Here is a 15987-nt window from a genome sequence, read left to right as displayed (position 1 = left end):
CTCCTACAGTCGGCTCTTCCTCAGAGTAGTGGGAGTGCTGAGTTGCAGCCCCATATGAGTGGCAGTGACTCCATGGGAGCAACACATGTTGGCCTCTTTGCAGCACTGGGACTGGCATTGGATGAGGGGTTGGCGGGGGAGCAGCACACCTGCTCCCAGTGCCAGTCCTAGTGCTGCAAAACCAGCTGAGCCAGCCTGCAGTCTGTTGCTGGGTAATCCTAGGCCCAAGCTCCTTGAGGTTACCAGCCTCGGCCATCTGAAATGCCCTCATCAACATCCCAGCAGCATTGCACATCCCAAGCTGAAGCCACTCAGGGAGCACCTTGCAGTAGTATTAGAGTAGATAGAAGAGCACATAGGAGAACCATCATGGCGTTGCTAATGGAAGTTTCAAAGCTCATTATAAATTACATTCCTTTACCAAATTCTTGGTGTGTTGAGTTTGTTTGGTAGTATTTGTTGACCAGGCAATGTGATTTTTCTGAAAGAGCCATGCTGGTTTTTGTTAGTCCTGGCTCAGTGGGTAGCACTCTCGCCTCTGAGTCAGAAGGTCATGGGTCCAGGTCCCACTCCAGAGACTTGAGCACAGAAATCTAGTCTGACACTCCAGTGCAGTGCAGAGGGAGTGCTGCACTATCACAGGTGCCACCTTCAGATGTGACGTTAAACTGCTCTCTCATGTGGACATAAAAAATTTCATGGCACCAATATGAATCCCTCAATCAACATCACTAAAAACAGATTATCTGGTCATTATACTTCTGGACACCACTCAGTAAGTAACCGTGTAGAAGCCTGGACAAGGGATGTCAAGTTCTTGCTCAGACAGGAAGGTAGACCGACAACAGTTCTGATTGGTAATGAATCGACTGTAAGAATCATGGACCGTGACTGGCAGAATATAGATAAAGCAACTGAATGGATACGATACAAAGCAACCCAGTTGGATCAACCATTTTTTCTTTGCTTGGGTCTGAATTTGCCTCATCCCTATCCAACCCCAAGTATGGGAGACGCATGTGGAGGATCCACATTTAAAACATCTCCCTACTGGCTTAAGAAGGTGCAATATAAATCAATCAGGGTTCCTAAATGGCTTTCGTTCTCTGAATTGCATCCTGTAGATTTTTATTCCTCCTATACCAAGAACTGTACTGGCAATTTCACAAATCAGGAAATTCAGAACATCAGAGCATTTTACTATGCAATGTGCGCTGAAACAGACTTGATGCTTGGTGAGATTTTAACAGCTCTTCGTGACACTGGGCTCCAAAACAATACTTATATAATTTTTACTTCTGATCATGGTGAACTGGCAATGGAGCATCGTCAGTTCTATAAAATGAGTATGTATGAGGGAAGTTCTCATGTTCCTTTACTGATGATTGGACCAGGCATCTCAGGAGGACAACAGATTTCAAATTTGGTATCTCTTGTGGACATTTATCCAACTCTTCTCAACATTGCTGGAATTCCTCTTCCTGGAAACCTAAATGGTTCTCCTCTGCTCCCATTGTTGAAAGGATTTGGAGAGGAAATTTTGAGAAAAATTCCACGACCTGACTGGATTTTCAGTGAGTTTCATGGCAGCAATGTAAATACCTCCACCTATATGATTAGAACTGGCAGATGGAAGTATGTAGCCTATGCAGATGGCATTTCTGTACCTTCCCAGCTGTTTGATCTGTCAGCTGATCCAGATGAATTGACAAATGTAGCTACTAAGTATTCAGAAGTTACAAGCCCCCTTGATAGAAAACTTCGCTCTGTATTAAATTACCCAGAAGTGTCCAAATCTGTTCATCAATACAACAAACTTCAGTTTGTCAAATGGAAAGAAAGTCTCGGAAAGAATTACACAGATATTATTGCCAACCTCAGATGGCACCAGAACTGGCAAAATGATCCTGTAGCTTATCAAAATGCTATTAAAAGGTGGTTATCTTCAACTACTGATGTATAGTTTTATATATATTGTAGCATCCTTGTATCGTTACCTTCAGTGTTTGCCAAAGATCCATCCGTGGCCCTCTCCTCTTCCTCATCTAGTTGCTGTCCCGTGCAGACATTATCCACAAATGTGGGGTCAGCTTCCACATGTAAAGCAATGGCATCCAGTGCTACCTATACCTGTTCTGATGGTCATCGACCTGAAACGTTAACTCTGTTTCTCTCTCCAAGATGTTATTTGACCTGCTGAGTAGTTCCAACATTTTCTGATTTTGCTACCTATATACCACTTTTCTCAACCCGTCCATTGCCTCTGCTGTCAGACTACTTGTCTGACATCCGGTCTTGGCTGAGTCATAATTTCCTCTAACTAGAAATTGGAAAGACCAAAGTCATCATCCTTGGCCCCACCGGAAACTCCACTCCTTCACCACTGACTCCATTGTCCTCACCAGTCAGACTGTTTGCAGTGTCAGGTTCTGATTTCCACTGAACTGAATTTCTAACCCCATATTCTCTCCTCCACAAGAACTAGCTACTTTTACCTCAAACATTGTTCACCTCCACTTCTACTTCAGTACATCCATGACTGAAACCTTCATACATGCCTTCATCACCTCCAGTCTTTATTGTTCCAGTGCTGTCCTTGCAAGCCTCCTAATCTTCTTCATCCTTCATATAAACTAGCTCATCAAAACAGAATGACAGAGACATGGTTAAATCCAAAGGATGGAAATTACGGTATGGAAGGTGTTGCAGCCCTATATTATCAGGGATAGGGTAAATTAACTCGATCTGTGGTAGGGTAAGTTTCAAAATGGATTATTTTAGCTACACATCTCAAATATAAACTAGGAAAATCCAAGTGCTATATTGTCAGAGTTAATCAATGTGATGCAAGACTTCATGACTAAGTCTGTCAAGAAAGCCACGAGAAGCAGTGATGTCTTGACTTGGTATTCGTTAATGACAACATATATAAATTAGAAGTCTTAGCACTGGGATGAATATAAAATGCAGAAACATTAAAAGGGTGATCAGAGGGGCAAGGAGGGACCTAGAAAAAACACAGCAGAGGATAAGCACATTAATAAAACAGTTCTTTCTAGTACTACAATAGTAAGACAGCAATCAGAGAAGAGGTGCAAACCCTAAAAGATGCAAAAATATGTGAAACTAAAGATGAAATATTCTGAATGATTACTTCCTCTAAGTATTCACAAAGGAAGAAATGAACAGCATGCCCTCCCCAATTGGCACTAAGCTAAGTAATATCAAGGACTTCAATATTAATTAATTGAATGTCCCAGGTAGGCTGACTACTTGGATATGCACTTAAAGTGCCATAACATACAAGGCTATGGATCAAGAGCTGGAAAGTGGGATTAGGCTAGTTAGCTCTTGGTCGGCCGGCGTGGACATGATGGGCCAAAATGGCCTCCTTCCGTGCTGTAAATTTCTATAATTATCACATTGCTGTTTGTGGGAGCTTGCTGTGTGCAAATTGGCTGCTGGGTTTCCCACATTACGACAATGACTACACTCCAAAAGTACTTAGTTGGCTGTAAAGTGCTTTGGGACGTCCGGTGGTCATGAAAGTGCTGAATAAATGCAAATATTTCTTTCTTTCTTGAGTTTAGTCCTAAGGATCGTGGTAGGATTAGGACTGCTGTTGGGAGAGAATGTTGGTGTCATCATCATCATCATAGGCAATCCCTCAGAATCTAGAAGGACTTGCTTCCACTCCCAAAGTGAGTTCTTTGATGGCTGAACAGTCTGATACGAGAGCCACAGACCTTGTTACAGGTGGGACAGACATTCATCGAGGGAAGGGGTCAGTGGGGCTGGTTTGCCGCGCGCTCCTTCCGCTGCCTGCGCTTGGCCTCTTCACGCTCTTTGTGTTGAGACTCAAAGAGCTCAACGTCCTCCCGGATGGACTTTTTCCACTTCTGGCGGTCTGCGGCCAGGGTCTCCCAGGTGTCAGTGGTGATGTCACACTTTACCAGGGAGGCTTTGAGGGTGTCCTTATAACGTTTCCGCTGTCCTTCTTTGGCTCATTTACCATGAAGGAGCTCTGCATAAAGCATTTGCTTAGGGAGTCTCGTATCTGGCATGCGTACTATGTAGCCTGCCCAGCGAAGCTGATCGAGTGTCGTCAGTGCTTCAATACTGGGGATGTTAGCCTGGTCAAGGACACTGATGTTGGTGCGCCTGTCCTCCCAGGGCATTTGCAGGATCTTGCGGAGACATCGTTGGTGATATGTCTCCAGCGACTTGAGGTGCCTCCTATACATCGTCCATGCCTCAGATCCAAACAGGAGGGCGGGTATTACTACAGCCCTGTAGACCATGAGTTTGGTGCTAGATTTGAGGACCTGGTCTTCAAACACTCTTTCCCTCAGACGGCCGAAGGCTGCACTGGCGCACTGGAGGCGATGCTGAATCTCCACATCAATGTCTGCCTTTGTTGATAAGAGGCTCCCGAGATATGGAAAATGGTTCACGTTGTCCAGGGCCACGCCATGTATCTTGATGATTGGAGGGCAGTGCTGTGTAGAGAATAGCTGAAGCACTTCTCGATGATCTGCTGTCGAAGATATCTGGCAGAATAGGTGGACCATGCTCTTCCTCATCATCATTTGAGTCTTCCTCTTGTTTATGCTCCACTACCTCTACAGCTTACCCTTCAGGTGTCTCAATGAGTTGGTCCTTCTGGATGACAAAATTGTGCAGACAATATAGCAGACAATGACCAATCTTAGAGACTCTCTGGGGGCTATACTGCAGCACACATCCAAGCCTATCTAGGAAGTGAAAGTGTTGCTTCAGAGGACCTATGGTCTGGTCTCGAGGGCTCGAGTGGACACATGACACTGATTGTACCTCATCTCTGTATCTGAGCTCTGGTTCCTGAAGAATCCATACATTTTTAACTTTTAGACACCATTAGTACATAACAAAGTTGTAGAAGTAAAATTGCAACAATCTTCTCCTAATAGACAAATATTACTTGAAATCTATTTTTAATAGATAAAGTATCCGCTCTCTGGTGCAGAATTCTGCCATCACTCTCTTTATTTAATATGGTTGACTGACCTGATTAATTATCAGCCGGCAGGACAAAAGATAAACACTTTGTCGAATTGTTGAATATATCATCAATCAAAGCTTTGAAAGGCACACTGAATGCAGGTCATCAAACTTTGCAAATTGGTGAAGTTGGGTGAAGCTTAGAGAAAATGTGCATTTGGTGGCATACGCCTTAGATCTAATGTTCATTTACCTTGTCTCCATCCATGAAAAATAGGCAACAGCTCTGTCTGCCTTCACTCAATGGATGCAAGCTATTATGTGGGCATCTTTTCTTAGCAGTATATTTCAGCACAATGACAGATTAAGCAAGTAGGTCAAGCAATCGATGCAGACAAGAATAGATGTCACTCAAGACAAATTAAGTCTTTTGTCTCTTAGGTTATTTTTCTTTCTTACAATTAAGGCCAATTTCTACCGCATTACATAAAGAGCCCATGTCATGGCTGATTGTGGTTCTAAATTAACATCAGTTCATACTGTGAAAGCTACAGAACATACACAGTATACTGTAATTAGAGAGGGTTTAGATCCAGGATAAGGAACTGAGTGCTTCTGTATCTGACTCTTTTAATGCGTGGGTACAAAGATAATTAAACTTTCATTAGTCCAAGACTAGAGCGCATTTCAATTTTTGTTTTATTTCCCTCAAATTTACTCCCATTTTCTACCTTCATCTCAAGGTATCAACTTCTGCTGGGAAACAGGTCTGTGAGCAATACCATCCCTCCAGTATCTCGCCCATTCGTCATATGTGAGCCAGACAGCTTCAGCCAGCTATTCAACCACAAAGGTATCACAGTTGTGTCAATTCAATTCTCTCTTGATGTCTGCACACACATTTTCCAGCAGGGATTATTTAAGTGCATCCAGAAGCATAATCCTGGCTGAAATGTTCCAACCCAAGTCCAACCGTGATGCTGCCTGAGCTGTGACTTGGGATGTTTCACTACGTTAAAGGCACTATATAAATACAAGTTGTTGTTGTTGTGGTGGAAATTTGTGGTGATTGACAGATTTTTGTTCAGCAAGGGTATTAAGGGTTATGGAATCAAGGCGAGTACATAGAGTTAAGGTATTGTAAGGGGGAAAAAAGTACACTTGAGTAAGAAGGTTAAAGGGAATTAGGAGGTTCTGAGGAATCGGGAGTTCCTCTGTCTTATGGTATGGATTGTAATATTGACCGGTTATGTATAACCCGCTTATGTATGTAAAGCACGCTTATACACTCACTTTCATTGGGCTAGTAAGAAGGGAATAGCGGAGCCTGATGGGTAATGAACCATCCATGATGTGAACTTTGCCATAGTCCCTATGATGTGTGAAGTAACTCTTGAACCAAAATACTGTCTTCCTTATCTCTTCCCGAGAGTCCCGAACCAGTCTAATACAGTTTTTCACGACAGTCACACGTTGTTTACAGTCTATGTTCCAGACTGTTGCCCTTGGTGGACTTGCTTATGTAAATCTATACTAAAGTTCACACCACGGTTGGTTCATTATCCATCAGGCTCCACTATTCCCTTCTTACTAGCCCAATGTAAGCGAGTGTATAAGCGTGCTTTACATACATAAGTGGGTTATTCATAACCGGTCAATATTACAATCCATACCTTAAGTCAGAGGAACTCCCGATTCCTCAGAACATCCTAATTCCCTTTAACTTTCTTATTCAAGGGTACTTTTTGCCCCTTACAATCCCAGGTGTCAAAAGTGGGATAAAATGAAGAGCAAGGGGGGTCTCTGAGATATGGACCAAAATGATCCCAGATATAAATGATTAGCAGGAAAGATGAAAAAACAAAAATTAAACATTTAAGTTGTGAAGGAACCAGATTAGGGAGGCAAACAGTATTGTTAGTCCGGCCGGACATCAGAGGGGCCCAAGGGCTTGGAAACAGTACACAGAATCTGGTAGAGGAGTAAATGTACCCAGACGAGAAATGGCATGCAAGGATAAGTGGCTAAAAAAAACATAGGATTGAATGAAAAGTTGGGGTGAATGTGTGACTTTAAGTGAATGCGTTTGTGTGGAAACTTTCTTGACTGTAGAATAAGTTGCTGGAAAAACATAGGATAAGCTGTATTGAATTCACAAAGGACGGGTTGTTATAAAAAGATAAAAGATGTAACCTTGGAAGCTACAGCTGCTAAAAGAAAACCAATTGGGAAAACGAATCGCGATTGTCTTATATGGTTTAAATTAACAAATTCACGAAGAAGCAAGCCCTCTCTGTAAAATGTTTGTTAGATACAAAACTAATTTACAGAAAGGAGAAAATGGAAAATGATGTAACTTACTGGATGTGATACTGGCTGTGAAAAAGATATTGGTTTGATTGGAGGGTAATTAACCAATGAAAACCGAGCTCTCATTGTGGCCACAGTGAAATTTCGGTTTTGTTTCAAAGTGTGAATATTGAAAAAGAGATAAAAGACACTCTATGTTGATAATGATTTTAAATTACGAGAAAGTTTCACTGCAGTAAAGGAGATTTAAATTGCGGGTTTGAAAACCTTTTTAAAATGGACGGTATCATTCGAGAAAAAGTTCCGAACAGTCTAAACAAGCAGGAGAGGGTTTTGGAGATAACGAGGGGAAAAGATCGAAGCTGTGTGTTAGCCCATCTGCGAACTCAGCAAAGGAAGGAAAAAAACAACTGGGAATTAGAAAATATGTTGCTAGAGGACAATTAAAAAAAAAGATAGAACCGGCATGGAAGTTTTAACTTTTGTGCCATGAGAAATAAAACACAAGATTTGCTCAGTGAACGGGACCTTAAAAAACGAAATGCTGGAATGTATGTAGCTTGTGTGAAAATGTATTAAAGTGTGGCAGTTTCCCTGATTGTTTTGACTATGATTTACAGAGCTAAGAAAAAATAAGCTTTGGCCTTGAAGTCACAGTTGCCAGTACTTTATTTTAAATTAGATTTCAGTAAACAAAATTGCTATTAAAAATGTGTGGTCTTGTTTTAAATCAATTCGTTTGATGGATTCCGTGCTCATTGTATGGGCAGGGGTGTCGCTTCCTTATATCAGGGAGTCCACTTTAAGGAGAGAAGTCTTCTTTCTACCCCAACAGGTACAGATCAGCCATAATCTAATTTAATGGTGGAACAGGCTCGAGGGGCTGAATGGCCTACTCCTATTCCTCTGTTCCTATGTAATCGTCATTTCAAACTGGAATTGTGAGACCTTCACACTAGCACAGCGCACACTGTATTTAGCCCACACAGATTTCAACTTCATTTTCTGTTTCATTGGCAGATTGTGCAGGCTTCAGAGTAGAAACTTGGCCCGGGGATTCCCCCTTCTGTGCTCCCCAGCCCACGATTATTTTGTCCATTAAAGTCAATGGGCAGCAAATCGCAAGGTGATGAGCGCAGAAACAGAACACCCTGGTCCCAGTATTTCCGTTTGGAAAGCTACCATGCTCTTAAATGCCTATATGAAATCCAGAAAAAAATAGAAATTAAATTCTACTCAGATTTTTTGTTTGAATTCAGCACCAAATGTTCAAAGTTTGAATATTTGTGAAGCTAAATTAAAACAAAATGCAACTCAAAATCCTTGCAGCTTTTAGCCGTACTTCATGGCACTTTATGAACGTATCAAGTAGCTTCATCTAGGCTATGCTTTATGGTCACCACCATTTCACGAGCTAAATTTCCCGAATTAAATGCACGAACTATTCAAGAAACTTCTTTTGCATATGAGCTTACTTCTCTCCTTACGAGATGACCAGGGCTGGGACAGAGACACACCACCACCAAGACTGCCTACCACATTCCTAGACTTCGAGGGACTTCATGGTTGTACTATCATCATGAAGTTTCTCCCCTCATTTCACCCACCACCCTCTATACCACCTGGGATGACAATCAGATTTCCCATTGAGCTAGCAGCGGACCAATAATTCAAAACTATGGGCCTAGTTATTTGCTCACACCAGCAGAACTGGCCGCAGAGAACAATCCCTGTTGCTGAACAGATTGAGCCAGGTCCCACCTGAGACTGAGCCTCATTAACATGAGACTGGCGAGCCGCCGACACTTGTTGAGTCACCCCAGGCAGATAACCAGCAAAGAGGCCACTGCATCTTCAGCAGTTTCCCTCAGGAAACTTTTGAGAATTTGAGGGTGATAAGAGGGTAAGGGGGGTGGGAAGCGGGAGAGGGTTGGTCAGGTGTCCGGGCAACGGCGCGGTGGGGGGGGGGGCTTGCCATCAGCCAACTGGGACACTGGGCTATTAAGCAGCCTGGCCAGAGGTGACCGGGATATCTGGTACAGGAGGTGATCGGGATATCGGGAAGTTGGAGAGGTGGTCGCAAACGGATTATGGTTTCAATGTGGAGCCAGGAGGAGCACTCTGGTGCAAGCCCTGGATGCCTATTTTTTTGCCTATATCTATAGGTACACTTCCGGCTGGCATTGAGTGTGCATTTCCTGCCTGACGTAATGGAGGCTTAGCCACTTGTCTAGTGCCTGAAAAATGAGTGCAGTGCCATCAAATTGCTAGGCCATCAGCTTTTAAATAGATTTTTCTATATATCAGTAATATAAAAACAGAAAATGCTGGAAATACTCAGCAGATCAGGAGAGAGAAACAGAGGTAACGATTCACATTGATGACATCAACCTGAAACATTAACTGTTTCTCTCCCCACAGATGTTGCCTGACCTGCTGAGTACTTCCAGCATTTTAGTTTCTATTTCCGATTTCCAGCATCCACAGTATTTTGCTTTTGTTTCCTGATATAATGTTGCTGTATGTTTTCCTGTGTACCTGTATGTTACAGAATCAGGCATTTTGGGTATACAAAACTAGGTATTGTGCATGGAGCTTGGATTACACAAATATTCAAGTTTAGTAGCAACTGAACTAAGAAAAGAATCTTTACTGACAACGTGGCATCAAGCAATGTTTTAATTCAGTGCCTCAGCAGCAGCCCTATGATCATACAAAAAGAGCTGTCACATATCATTAACAAAGCAATTATCTAAAGCAAAACATAAAACAACACTGAGGGCTAGAATTTCCCCAGCCAAACGCACGTTTTAACGTGATTTTTTTTCACGTTAAAAGGGCGTTTTTGTTCTTAAAATGAAGCCCACAAAATTCCCCAAACCTTAAGAATGGCGTTTTGAAAATATCGACAAAAAGCAGATTGTCCTTGTGCAACGCAGAAAAAATCCGCACCGCCGAAGTTTGGCCATTCGGCAAACCCGTTTTGGGTGAAAAAAACACACAAGGAAAGCAGGCGTCGCAGCCTCAGAAACGTCGGTAAGTAGGAAAACCTGCAAAAAAGGTATGTTAAAGTTTTTATTTTTTAATTCTTTTGCAGCAATTACTTAGTTAAGGGTCTTGTAAATGTTTTGTGATTTAACATTTTTTTTTTGCCATTTTTTTGGTGTTTTCTCCACTTCCAAGGCCTGTATTTTTGGTGTTGATAGGCCTCGGGTTGAAGAACGCTGCTTTTTAAGGATAGGCGTATTTTGAGGCCAAATTTACCCCCTTAAAAAATTGTGACATTTTTATTCTTATTTATTCACTAAAATGTCGTTATTTATCAAATAACGACAGGCTGGGGCATTTCTAGCCCTTCGAAACAAAATGTTATACATGATTGCAGTTGCAGTTCACCAGACTCTTGGTGCTTTTCACACAACTGGAAATGCATATTGTGGCCCGATAGGCTAGATAGCCGCAGTTCTCCTGCTACCTGAAACTGTTGCTATGCTGTTTATGTAATTTGATGTCATGAAACAGCTTTTCAATCTTGAATGCCTCATGCAAGAAATTGTCTGGTTTCCTCACACATGACATAGAATATCCAGCACAGAAACAAGTCTTTCGGCACAACTCGCCTGTGCTGATGTTTATACTCCACATGAGTCTCCTCCCATTCCTTCTGCCTCATCTCAGCCTTTCAGCATATCTTTCTATTCCCTTTTCTCTCATTTACTCATCTAGTTTCCTTTTGAAAGCATCCAAGCTCTTTGCATCAACTACTTCCTGTGGTAGCGAGCTCCACATTCTAACTACTCTCTGTGTAAATAAATTTCTCCTTATTTCCCTATTGAATTTATTGGTAACTATCTTTTCCTACATGGCAACAGTGACTACACTTCAAAAGTACTTCATTGGCTGTAAAGCGTTTTGAGACGCCCGGTGGTCATGAAAGGCGCTATATAAACCAAAGTCTTTCTTTTCTTTTTGTATTTTTGTATTGTTGTTGTTGTTGTTATAGCCTCTAGTTTTAGATTATCCTACAAGTGGAAACATTCCTTTCACATCTACCCTGTCCAACCCATTCATAATTTTAAAGATCTCTATCAGGTCACCTCTAAGTCTTCTCTTTTCGAAAGAAAAAATGCTCCAACCTGTTCAATCTTTCCCGATAGCTGTAATCTCTCAAAGGGAGAATTTGGGGAGGGGATCAGTGGGTCAGGTGGGAAAATTATTTTTCTGACAACGGGTTGGGAACCTTCTGTCAACCTGCTGCCATGTGCCTTTCCTAGATATCCAGTTTGTCAGCGCTGAACAGACCTGACACACAGCGGCAGGGGAGGCAATTCAGGTCATAATGACCTTGTTAACAGCCCATCAAGAAGTATTTTGCGCTCACCTTTACATTTTATGAGGTCGCCCATGGGGCTCACGTTGCTCAGGGATCACGTCAGGTAAGCAGGTCGGGAGTTGAATGGCCATTGAATCATCTCAATAATTGATAGCTGCAAATGGGCTATAAAAGCTCCCATCTCACAGTTGTTCGCTTTCCAAGCTCAGAAGCTGTTGCTTACTCTATTTGGAAGATAGATTAAACTTTATGCAGGTTGGAAGTGTTTAGAGTAAACTCTATCCAGTGTCACCTCTTTGGAACAACCTCTCTCACCATTGACAGATCACTTCTGTCATCTCAAGTTCACCTGCCATCTATTACATCAGCATTGTTGCCCTTGAAACTATCTCACCTTGGTTCTCAGAACCCCACCATGATCAGCCCCTACACCAGCAGCACCAGGCACACCAGCAGCATCAACAACAACACCAACCTTCTCTGCAATCAATTGATGCTGCACAAGACAGAGGGCATCAGAATCTGACCATATTGCTGCCCGGGACGCCAGGGATGGCCTCACCATGGCCAGATTTACTTCACTTGACTCTGTACACCCTGGCTGCCACATGATGCGCCAAGTTGGCACCACCCCACACTAACACCATAAAGCATCCCTGCAATGCCATTCCTTTAACACTCATCACCATTGCGTGGGGTACCATTATGTCCCACTATTCACTGCAACTTAAGTCACTTCCAAAGTTGCATACAGATCTGTCCAAGAATGCAAAGTGTTGAAAATAAAGGTTTCACTGTTTGACACCACATGAACATTGCATAAAACACCCAAGTGCCTACCCTTGTGTGTTGTTGGTAGGTATGTTTGGACTAAAATGAGGGTGAGTGTGAAGGGTGGCTAGTGAGATAGGGATGTGATAATGAAGATAGAGTGCGATGGGTGGAGGTGCAAGGTAAGTTGGTGTGAGTACATATGTGCAGGAAAAGGGTAGGGAAGGCAGAGTGATGGGGATATAAATGCTTTCTTTCTTTTACTCCTTGGCAGTTTATTTCAGTGGATTTACTTTGCTGAGCAGAAGTCATATCAGCCCTTCATGTGACATAACAAACAACTCTGAAGCGAATCTGGACAACAATGAAAAGTGAGAAACAAGATCAGTGTGTGCTGGAAATACATAGCAGGTCAGTCAGAGAGTAGGCAGTTTAACGATTCAGATATAATCTTTCATCAGAACTCAAAAATCAAGGCTCGCTTAGTTTCTACTATCCCTCATTTCACTGATGTAATTGCCAATAATCATTCCATTGCTCAAATATTGTGTCAGACTGCTGTGCTATTAGGAAAGTTGTCAGCCGAAGACAAACATGTACTTCTGTAGAAGATTCTCATTCCTTGACGAAAGGATTCCACATTTTTGTGTGTTGTGCTTCCAAAGTCTACAATCATTAGGAAATCATTGACAAGATACAACACAGACATTTTATACCAGCCAGAAAGCTAGAAACTGTCTATTATTTTATCATGTTTCAGTTCATAAATCTTATGTCTATCAACAACAACAACCTGCATTTAAATAGCACCTTTAATGTAGCAAGACGCCCCAAGGCACTTCGCAGGAGCGTTATCGAACAGAATGAGCGTTATCGAACAGAATTTGACACCGAGCCATGTAGTTGATATTAGGATTGGGTCAAAGATTAGGTTCTAAGGAGAGCCTTAAAGGAGGAGAGCGAGGTAGAGAGGCGGAGAGGTTTAAGAAGGGAATTCCAGAGCTTAGGGCCTAGGGAATTAAAGGCATGGCCACCAATGGTGGAGTGATAAAAAAATACTTACATTTATATAGTACCTTTCATGACCACCGGACGTCTCAAAGCACTTTACCGTCAATGAAGTACTTTTTGAAGTGTAGTCACGGTCGTAACATGAGAAACACGGCAGCCAAATTGTGCACAGCAAGCTCCCACAAACAGCAATGTGATAATGACCAGATAATCTGTTTTGCTACCCACTGAGCCACAGCTGACACTACAAAAATTAGGGATGTGCAAGAGGCCATAATTGGGGGAGTGCAGAGATCTCGGAAGGTTGTAGGGCCGGAGGAGGTTACAGCGATAGGCAGGGCGGAGGCCAATGAGTGATTTGAACACAAGGATGAGATGTTTAAAATTGAGGTGTTTCCAGACCGGGAGCCAATGTAGGTCAGCGAGCACATCATAAACCTATATAAGAGGAAGGGTTAATTCAGTCAGATCTCTTTATGTAGAATATGGAGTATCTTGTTGGAACGATTGAAATTCAAAGATGAGAGAAAAGTTGTAATCAAGGAACATTTAAAAAAACCTCTCATCTCAAAGTACTTTGATGTTCTTGATGTTTGATATTTATTGACTTTTGCTTTCAATGTTAAACTTAAAGGTAGCCCACTATTTGGTCAGATTCCAAGTAACTTGATTAAAAACATAGAAACATAGAAACATAGAAACATAGGTGCAGGAGTAGGCCATTTGGCCCTTCGAGCCCACACCACCATTCAATATGATCATGGCTGATCATGCAACTTCAGTACCCCACTCCTGCTTTCTCTCCATTCCATACCCTTGATCCCTTTAGCCGTAAGGGCCACATCTAACTCCTTTTTGAATATATCTAACGAACTGGCCTCAACCACTTTCTGTGGTAGAGAATTCCACAGAAAACCAAGCTCCACTGCTCTATCACCCAGAACAATGGATTTTAAATCATTAAGAGCTCAGAATGTCATATATATGAACATATATCTATACACATATATGTGTGCCTATATATGCATGTGTTTAATTAAGAGTGTGCACTTTGCTCCTTTTCCTTTCTGCCCTCCATCTAAGTGATATTTTGCGGTCAGGCGTAAAGACACAAATTTACCCTACTCAATTTTCCAGCCATTCTGAACTCCAGAAGGTCCAGAACAGCAGCTGAGTGACTGGTCCAATTTTCTCTTTCTCCAAGTGGTGAAGGGCAAGACCTCCACTCTGTCTCCTGATAGCAGCTGGAATTAACAGCTCACCACATGGGTGATGATGGGCACAGGGTTAAGAAGCATTTTTGGAGTAACGTAAAGAGAATTTCACTCTGCGTCTATCGCATGGGGGGGCTTGACCTGGGTATGCGTGACGTTGATGCTAGTTGCAAAAAGTAATGGGAAGTGAATTTCCATGCCGTTAGATGCACTTCTGCTATGCCAATGAGCAAAAGTAATCAAACAAACAGGATCTTGCCAGTGTTAAATTGGAGGATGTTCTCGATCATCAATTCTTTAACATCTATGACTTGAAGTCAGACAAGCAATCTGATAGCACATTGCTGTTGTGGAGTCAAGTTTGATGACAGAGATGTTGACCTCAGTGTCATCATCATGCACGTGGAAGCTGACCTGTCGATAATGCTGCCAAGGAGCAACCTATAAATGAAGAATTGGAGCAAGAACCAAGAATGGAACTTTAGAGCACCCCTGAATTGGGCAGAGCGTGCGTGCATGGGCTCCGACCCATTGCAGGAGTTAGTCTAGCCGAGGAGGAGCCCAATTATTTATTTTTGTTGGGCCAGATGGAGTAGGAATTTTTTTTTTTTTAATTCGTTGCCAATCTTTCCAATTCTTTGTCAGATCACAAACGCCAGAGGTCACCTTGCACACATCAAGGATCACCCTGCGCTAATGCTCTTAGCCAAAAGGCCTAGAGCCCAAGCACCGTTCCTGGAAGTACTGCAATACCAGGTTCGTGCCATGGAGGTGGATGGGTCAGGCCCCCCACACACCTCCGTGGAGGTGGATGGGTCAAGCCACCCCACCCACCTCCTATTTCCAAAAAGCATAGGAGAATCACCTTCCTGATCCAGGGAGAACCACTTTGGGGTCATGGTTACTCCCCTGTCAGGTCAGTTACGCATGATCTTAGCTAAAAGGCCCAGATGGAATAGGAATGCACCTCCAGGCTGCACAAAAGTAACCTGGTCGCTGACGCACACCCTCCCCCGGCAAATGGACCCCCTCCCTGACCTATCATTTTCTGGGTCAGGCTGGCCTTTGGGCTGTCTGATTATGTATCAGCCCAGAGGTGGTGGATTGCCCCTAGGGCACGTATTTGCGACCAGAAGCCTGCCAGGGTATGCTAATGAGCTCCTTGCCTCTATTGTTGCCAATTACCACTCACACTCCAAGCCCAACGCATTGAATTTATAATCCTTATCTTCCTTACAATTCCCTCACTCCACTCTACCACTGCAAACTCCTCAATTCTTATATCCCAGCCTGTGCCCTTTAGTTTTCCAATTCTCACCTCTTGTGAACTCCGCTCCACCCCAATTTGCTCTGTCAACTGCCATCTTG

The 15987-nt window shown here is 42.7% G+C and overlaps 2 pseudogenes; one reads left to right on the top strand and one right to left on the bottom strand.

The window, feature by feature from the left end:
• The first annotated feature begins 709 nt into the window (after positions 1–709).
• Positions 710–1963, top strand: LOC139276760 (arylsulfatase K pseudogene; annotated as a pseudogene).
• A 13375-nt stretch (positions 1964–15338) lies between these two features.
• LOC139277817 (U2 spliceosomal RNA) lies at positions 15339–15576 on the bottom strand (annotated as a pseudogene).
• Between the last annotated feature and the right edge of the window lie 411 nt (positions 15577–15987).

This window comes from Pristiophorus japonicus, chromosome 12, assembly GCF_044704955.1.
Source record: "Pristiophorus japonicus isolate sPriJap1 chromosome 12, sPriJap1.hap1, whole genome shotgun sequence".
Taxonomy (NCBI): domain Eukaryota; kingdom Metazoa; phylum Chordata; class Chondrichthyes; family Pristiophoridae; genus Pristiophorus; species Pristiophorus japonicus.
This window is presented reverse-complemented; position numbering and strand designations above follow the sequence as displayed.